The sequence below is a fragment of the Myotis brandtii genome, unplaced genomic scaffold (assembly GCF_000412655.1).
Source record: "Myotis brandtii unplaced genomic scaffold, ASM41265v1 scaffold514, whole genome shotgun sequence".
Classification (NCBI taxonomy): Eukaryota; Metazoa; Chordata; class Mammalia; order Chiroptera; family Vespertilionidae; genus Myotis; species Myotis brandtii.
In genome coordinates this window covers 1,150,625-1,158,796 of record NW_005369591.1, presented here as the reverse complement: position 1 = coordinate 1,158,796, position 8,172 = coordinate 1,150,625, and the positions used below count along the sequence as shown (strand labels likewise).

Below are 8,172 nucleotides of genomic sequence, written 5' to 3'. Positions count from 1 at the left end.
AAGCCTCCCTGTTCGCTTCAGTGCCTGGCTGCCGGCCGCCATCTTGGCTGACAGTTAATTTGCATATACTCACTGATTAGCCAATGAAAAGGGTAGCGGTCGTACGCCAATTACCATGTTTCTCTTTTATTAGTGTAGATTATAGGTGATATTCCTCATGCTTTAATTTATATCTTTTGACTATTCTGTAACTACCAATTTGTACTTCTTAATTTCTTCATTTAAAACCTCTTTAGATTACATATTTTTAATAAAAAATTAAGAATATATTTCATGGACTAATTTGTGCTTAAATTCCTAATTTGTGCTTTAGGTGAAATCATTCTTTCATATCCATTGTGTTATCTAGATTCACTTCCTTCTCATTTATAGAACTTCTATAACACAAGTGTTATCCTTTCCTTGCTACAAACATAATGTTGTTTTACCATATCCATATATTATGTGCCTCCAAAGAGTACAGTTCAAAGAGATGGAGGAAAAATATATTTGATAAAATTCTAGGAAAGGGAATAGTAAATTGGAAGAATAATTTCTTACTTTTCTAACTCTAGGTCAATGGATTTGAATGCATTTAAATATATACCAATTGTGACAAACTTTGTCACAATGTGTATACGTATATTTATTTGGTCTTACCCTAAACATATACATTGTATAACCAATTTATTAATCCACAATTTACCTTTATGGAATCTGATGAAGGACTACCTTATCTGTGCTGAATTTAAGGGAAAGCTAGTGAAACATCTGTCCTTTTCATTAATCTGATAATATTAACTACTGAGGATGGCTTTATTCTCTGTTTCCTGTTGGCAACCTGAAAGGCAGTTCTCACTCTAACTCAGCTCCCAGGGTTGCCATCTGCAATAGATTTTCACCTTGCTGTGGACTGTGACATCTGACCCTGCCACTTTCTTAGCTTAACACAATTACCTTTGCACATTTAATTACCTTTGTATAGAGTTAAAAAGATGTCAGCACAGAGAAATGTTAGGTCCTGATGTGAAAAGTTCCATTGTTTCCATAAATCTAATTGACCTTTTACATTATAGAAGACAATAAAAAAATCAATTGGGTTTCTTAGTAGCCAGCCAGTCCAATGCAATCTTTATCATTAATATGCAAATTACATTGCTTTCAAAGCATTGACACCTATACACTGCTAGAAGTATCAAAATGACTTTCCATTAATAACCATTATATTAATCACTGTTGCCAAGAACTAGAATCTGACTGCGAAATCCCTTGGTGGAAATTGCTATAATCGTTCAAGCTACAGGAAAGAACATTTTTCAGCATAATTATTGCTGTCATCTTATTGAAAAATATCCCATTAGATGTCAACTTTTAGTTATGGAAATTGTGTTGATTAATTTTTAATTTTTAGCATTTATATGATGTTGCACAAGTAAAGATCTTTGATAATTTAAATGGTTAGCTGAGCAATTATTAAAATAACTTACAGCAATTCAAACATTCATTTGCTTACTAGAAGTGCAATACATCATTAACTCCTGATTAAAATAAAGTTTGGGAAATGCAAGTACTGAATTGATCACTGAGGTTTGTATTTCAGGGTGTTTTATAAAAATATTCATACTATGTAGGATGCCGCAGCTACAATGATAAAGCTCTAGTATTAATACTTCAAAGCAAGAGATTCTAAATTGTACTGGTAATATGGCATCCCAGCCATGTGCTCGAGTACATTTGTGCCTCTAGGCCAGCGGTTCTCAACCTGTGGGTCGCGACCGCTTTGGGGGTTGAACGACCCTTTCACAGGGGTCGCCTAAGACCATCGGAAAACACATATATAATTACATATTGTTTTTATGATTAATCACTATGCTTTAATTATGTTCTATTTGTAACAATGAAAATACATCCTGCATTTCAGATATTTACATTATGATTCATAACAGTAGCAAAATTACAGTTATGAAGTAGTAACAAAAATAATTTTATTGTTGGGGGTCACCACAACATGAGGAACTGTATTAAAGGGTTGTGGCATTAGGAAGGTTGAGAACCACTGCTCTAGGCAGACAATTTAAATGCACTATAACATTGCAATTTTTAGCCACTCCAGTACCTATTTTATTTAAAACAAACAAACAAAAAGTTGCAATACTTGCAAGTGAAGAAGGAATTCTCAGTCTTACTTGTGCCTTTTAAGTTTTTTATTGACTTGTTGAATCTTCATATTAACTGTGAATTCTTATACAACCCTCAGTTTCTTTATCTGTATGTTGAAAAAATAACTATACTTACCTCATAATGTTGTACTGTGGGTAACATGACTCAAGGAATATAGAATATCTAGATAGTGCATTGGATATGTTAAGCAATAGTGTTTCTCATAAAATAATATTTTATATCATAATCCTATCATAAATATATGGCCATTATATGAAGAAAATGTTTTTATATGCAAATTAAAATGTTTTTTGATCCTTAATATCTCTCAATATTAGTATCCATAATTAAAAACAAAGATAAAGGGTTAATATCCAAAATTTGTAAAGAACTCATAAATTCAACAACAAAACAACAAACAATCCAATTAAAAATAGGAAGAACACCTGAACAGACACTTCTCTCAAGAAGACATACAAATGACATCCAAGATGGCAGCTGATGGAACTGTAGGCTGCAAGAGAGAGTGACTGTTGGGGACTGGCAGACCAGGCTCCCCTGGCTGGGCAGCTTCTACTAGTGCTGAAATCTCTCCCAGATCGCCTGGCTCTGCTCCAGAGACTGCACAATCTTGAAGGGAAGAGCGGCTGTGATTGGAAGCCCAGCCTAACCTACAACCAGGGAGACCTCAGATACCTCCTGGGACCCTACAACCACAATGCCCAGAGATCAGCTGCCTCAGCTGAGAACCCACGAACACCAAGACTCCAGCCTCCCTGGCTAAGGGCACCTAAAAAGTTTACCAGGGGGAGAAAAGGTGGTGGCTGAATACGTGGTTGGGTCCTGCACCTCTCACAGAGCAGATAGAAGGAACAGCTGAATCAAATAACACCCATCCGGAATTGGCAAATTAAACACAGCTGGTGAGGCAATCCATGGACAGAAAGGTCAGAGATCGCCTGGAGAGAGAAATAAGCTCTGCCGCTTCAGATTAATTTGGGTATTTGTTAATTGGGTGTTTGTTGTTTGCTTTTTTTTAATTAGTTGTTTTCTGTTATTTGCATTCTTCTCCGGGTGTTTGTTGTTTGCATTTTTTGGATTAGTTGTTGGTTTTTTGGAGTTTTCTTCCCATATACATATATATTTCCCCCATTCTTTTTTCTTCTCTTACTTTTCTCTCTTACATTTTTTCCTTTTCTCAATATCATTTTTGCACTCTTTTCTATCCCCTAATTCTCTTTTCTCTGGAGGTTACTTTTATTTGGGGTCATTAGTATTGTGAATACATTTGTGTTTGGTGCCCTGTGTGTTGTGTCTTGTCATTTTTTATTTTGTGCCTTTAGTCAATGCAATAGAGACAGAGAGCTACATAATGAGACACCCTGAGAGGAACAAACATGGGGGGACAAAGTAACAGCCCCTATATGAAAGAAAAGGAGGAATCACCAAAAAAGAAAGTAAACAAAATGGAGGCAAGCAATTTGTCAGAGAAAGAATTCAGAGCAATGGTCATAAGAACCCTGAAAAAGATGGAAGACAAATTCAACAATATGTGTAAGAATCAAGAGGAAATGAAGAAGAACCAAGAAGAAATGAAAAATGACATCACTACAATAAAGAACACAATAGAAAGCATCAACAGCAGACTAAAAGAAGAAGAGGATTGCATCAGTGAGTGAGAAGACAAGGTAGGAAAAAATACCCAAGCAGAACAGAAACTGGAAAAAAAAGACTTAAAAAACAGGAGGAGAGCCTCAGGAAACTTTGAGATAACACAAAATGAAACAGCATCTGCATAATAGGGGTGCCAGAAAGAGAGGAAACTGAGCAAGGAATAGAAAACCTGTTTGAAGAAATAATGACAGAAAACTTCCTTGATATTAAGAAGAAGAAAAAACTCACACAAGTCCAAGAAGCTTACAGAGTCCCAAACAAGATGAATGCTGAATGCAAATGGACCGACACCAAGACACACTATAATTAAATTGGCAAACACCACCAATAAAGTAAGAATCTTAAAGGCTGCCAGAGAGAGACAGAAAGTTACCTACATGGAATCTCCCATCAGACTATCAACTTATTTCTCAACAGAAACACATCAGCCCAGAAGGGAATGGAATGAAATATACAAAGTCATGCAAACCAAGGGTGTGAATACAAGAATACTGTACCCACCAAGGCTATCAATCAAAGTTGAGGGAGAAATAAGGAGCTTCACAGACAAAAAAGGACTAAGGGAGTTTATTACCACCAAACCAGCAATGCAAGAAATGCTAAAGGGTCTGCTGTAAAAAGAAGAAATAGGAACGGAAGAAGGAACATAGGCATAAAGAATAAAAATGGTGACAAACAAGTATCTATCAATAATAACTTTAAATGTAAATGGATTAGATGCCCCAATCAAAAGACATAGGGTAGCTGAGTGGATAGGAAAACATGACCCATATACCTGCTGTCTACAGGAGACCCACCTCTGAACAAAGGACTCACACAGACTGATGGTAAAGGAATGGAAAAAGGTTTTTTAGGTGAATGGAAATGGAAAAAAAGTATGGTAGCAATACTTATATCTGACAAAATAGACCTCAAAGTGAAGGCCATAAACAGAGATAAGAAAGGACACTTCATAATTCTAAAGTGAGCAATTCAACAAGAAGATATAACTCTGATAAACATATAAGCACCAAATACAGGAGCACACAAACACATAAAAAAAAATTCTGGAAGATATCAATGGAGAGATTGACAGCAATGCAGTCATAGTAGCGGAATTTAATACCCACTGACACCACTGGATAAATCCTCTAAACAAAAATCAATAAAGAAACATCAATACTAAGTGACTCACTAGATCAGATGGAATTAATTGACATCTTCAGAACATTGCACCCCAAAGCTGCAGAATATACATTCTTCTCAAGTGCACATGGGTCATTTTCAAAAATATACCACAGTGGGGTATTAAAGTCCCCTACTATGATTGTATTATTGCTGATCTCTCCCTTGATATCTTCCAGAATTTTTTTTTATATATTTGGTTGCTCTTGCATTGGGTGCATATATGTTTTCCAGGTTTATATCCTCTTGTTGTATCGATCCCTTTAGTATTATGAAGTGGCCTTCACTTTGAGATCTATTTTGTCAGATATAAGTATTGCTACCCCAGCTTTTTTTTTTTTCATTACCATTTGCCTGAAAGTCATTTTTCCATCCCATCGCTTTCAGTCTGTACAAGTCCCTTATTTTGAGGTGGGTCTCTTTTAGACAGCTTATATATGGGTCTTGTTTTCTTATGAATTTAGCCACACAATGTCTGTTTATTGGAGCATTTAGTTTATTTACATTTAAAGTTATTATTGATAGGTACGTGTTTGTAGCCATTTTTATTTTTTGTGCTTGTGTTCCTTCTTATTTGTTCTTTTTAGATCAGTACCTTTAGCATTTCTTGCATTGCTGGCTTGGTTGTGATAAACTCCCCTAGTTTTTTTTTTTTTTGTCTGTGAAGCTCCTTATTTCCCCTTAAATTTTAATGATAACCTTGCTGGATAGAGTATTCTTAGATTTAGTCCCTTGCTTTGCATCACTTTCTAAACTTCCTTCCATTCCTTTCTTGCCTGATGTGTTTCTGTTGAGAAATTATTTGATAATCAAATGGGAGATCCATGTATGTAATTTTCTTTCTCTCTCTTGCAGCCTTTAAAATTCTCTCTTTGTCCTAGACGTTTATTGTCTTAATTTCGAAGTGTCTTGGTGTTGGTCTTTTCAGGTTCATCTTGTTTGGGACTCTCCGTGCTTGTGTGACTTTTTTCTTCCCCACATCAGGGATGTTTTCTGACATTATTTTTTCAAATAGGTTTTCTAACTCTTGTTTCACTTCCTGTCCTTTTGGCACCCCTATTATTCATATGTTGCTTCATTTTATGTTGTGCCAAAACTCCCTTAGGCTCTCCTGCTGTCTTTTAATTTTTTTTTTCCAATTGCAGTTCACTTTGGGTGTATTTGCTTCCCTGTCTTCTAATTCGCTAATTCGGTCGTCCACTTCTCCTAGTCTTCTGTTGAAACTTTCCATGGTGTTTTTTATTGCAGCTATATCAGTCTTTATTTCTTCTTGATTCTTACATAAGTTGTTGATTTTTTTCATGCATCCGGTTTATGAACTGTATGACCCTTATTCTGAATTCTTTTCTGACATATTGCATGTCTCTGTTTCGCTTAGCTGCTTTTCTGGCAATTCATTCTTATTTTTGTTTTGAGTGTTTTTTGTCTTCCCATTTTTGCTCTCACCAAATGATCTAGGTGTTGATTTGTGTGGTATTTGCTCCTCTAGTGGTCGCAGCAGCAGCTGCTCCTCAGTTGGCAACGGCTCCTCTGGTGGGCACTGCTTGCAGCAGTGGTGACTCCTCTGGCTGGTTGGGGCAGGCTCTGTGAGACTGCTGCTCCTTGTACAGGGTCGGGCTGCTCACACAGCTGCTGGTCCTTGGACGAGGGCAGGTTGCTCATAGGGCTGCTGCTCCTCAGATGGAGACAGTCTGCTCACAGGGCTGTTTCCCCTCGGATGGGGGCAGGATGCTTATGCAGCTGCTACTCCTCGGACAGGGGTGGTCTGCACGCAAGTCTGTTGCTCCTCAGATGGGGGAGAGCAGTTCACACAGCTGCTGATCCTCCAAGGGGGCGGACTGCAAGTAGGGCTGCCAGTAGGGCTGCTTCTCTTTGGATGGGGGCGGGCTGCTCACAAGGCAGCTGCTCCTCAGATGAGGGTGGGCTCTGCATGGCTGCTACTCCTCTGACCAGGGCTGGTTGCACACAGAACTTCTGCTCCTCGTACAGGGGCAGGCTGCTCACATGGCTGCTGCTCATCAGATGGGGACAGACTGCTTGCATGGCTGCTGCTCCTCAGACTGTGAGAGGCTGCTTGCAGGGCTGCAGATCCTCAGACCTCAACACACTTTCTTGATAAAAACTCTCAGAAAAGTGGGAATAGAGGGATCATAACTCAACATAATAAAGGCCTTATATGACAAACCTACAGCCAACATCATACTCCATGGGCAAAACCTAAACTCGTTTCCCCTGGAATGGGAACAAGACAGGGATGTCCACTTTAATCACTCCTGTTCAATATAGTAATTAAAGTGCTAGCCATAGTGATCAGACAAGAGGAAAAAATAAAAGGCTTCCAAATTGGAAAAGAAGTAAAACGGTCCTTATTTGCAGATAACATGGTATTGTACATATAAAACCTAAAGGACTACATAAAAAAACTACTAGACCTAATACATGAATTCAGCAATGTAGCAGGATACAAAATTAACGCCAAGAAATCTATGGCCCTTTTATACACCAATAATGAACTCACAGAAAGAGAAACTAAAAAAAAAATCCCATTTACCATTGCAACAAAAAAAAAGATACCTAGGGATAAACTTAACTAAGGAGGTAAAAGACCTGTACTCAGAAAACTGCAGGACATTGAAAAAAGAGATAGGAGGAAGACATAAACAATGGAAGAACATACCATGTTCATGGATTGGTAGAATCAGCATCATTAAATAGTCCATACTACCCAAAGCAATCTACAGATTCAATGCAATCCCCATTAAAATACCAATGACATATTTCAAAGATATAGAAAAAACTCTCCAAAAATTCCTTTGGAATAAAAAAAGACTCCAAATAGCCACAGCAATTCTGAGAAAGAAGAACAAAGTTGGAGGGATCACAATACCAGATATCAAGCTGTATTACCAAGCCACGGTTCTCAAAACTACCTGGTACTGGCACAAGAACAGACATATAGACCAATGGAACAGAACAGACAACCATGAAATCGACCCGAGCCATTATGCTAAGTAATATTTGACAAAGGAGGTAAGAGTATACAATGGAGTCAAGACAGTCTATTCAATAAATGGGGCTGGGAAATTTGGTCAGATACATGCAAAAAAATGAAACTAGATCACCAACTTACATTATACACAAAAACAAACTCTAAATGGTTAAAATGTAAGAGAGGAAACCATAAAAATCCTACAA

At 37.5% G+C, this 8,172-nt stretch overlaps 1 pseudogene; it reads left to right on the top strand.

Annotated features, from left to right (window-relative positions):
- The window catches only part of LOC102249266, a 24,811-nt pseudogene extending 16,842 nt beyond the window's left edge, over positions 1-7,969 (top strand).
- The last annotated feature ends 203 nt before the right edge of the window (positions 7,970-8,172 follow it).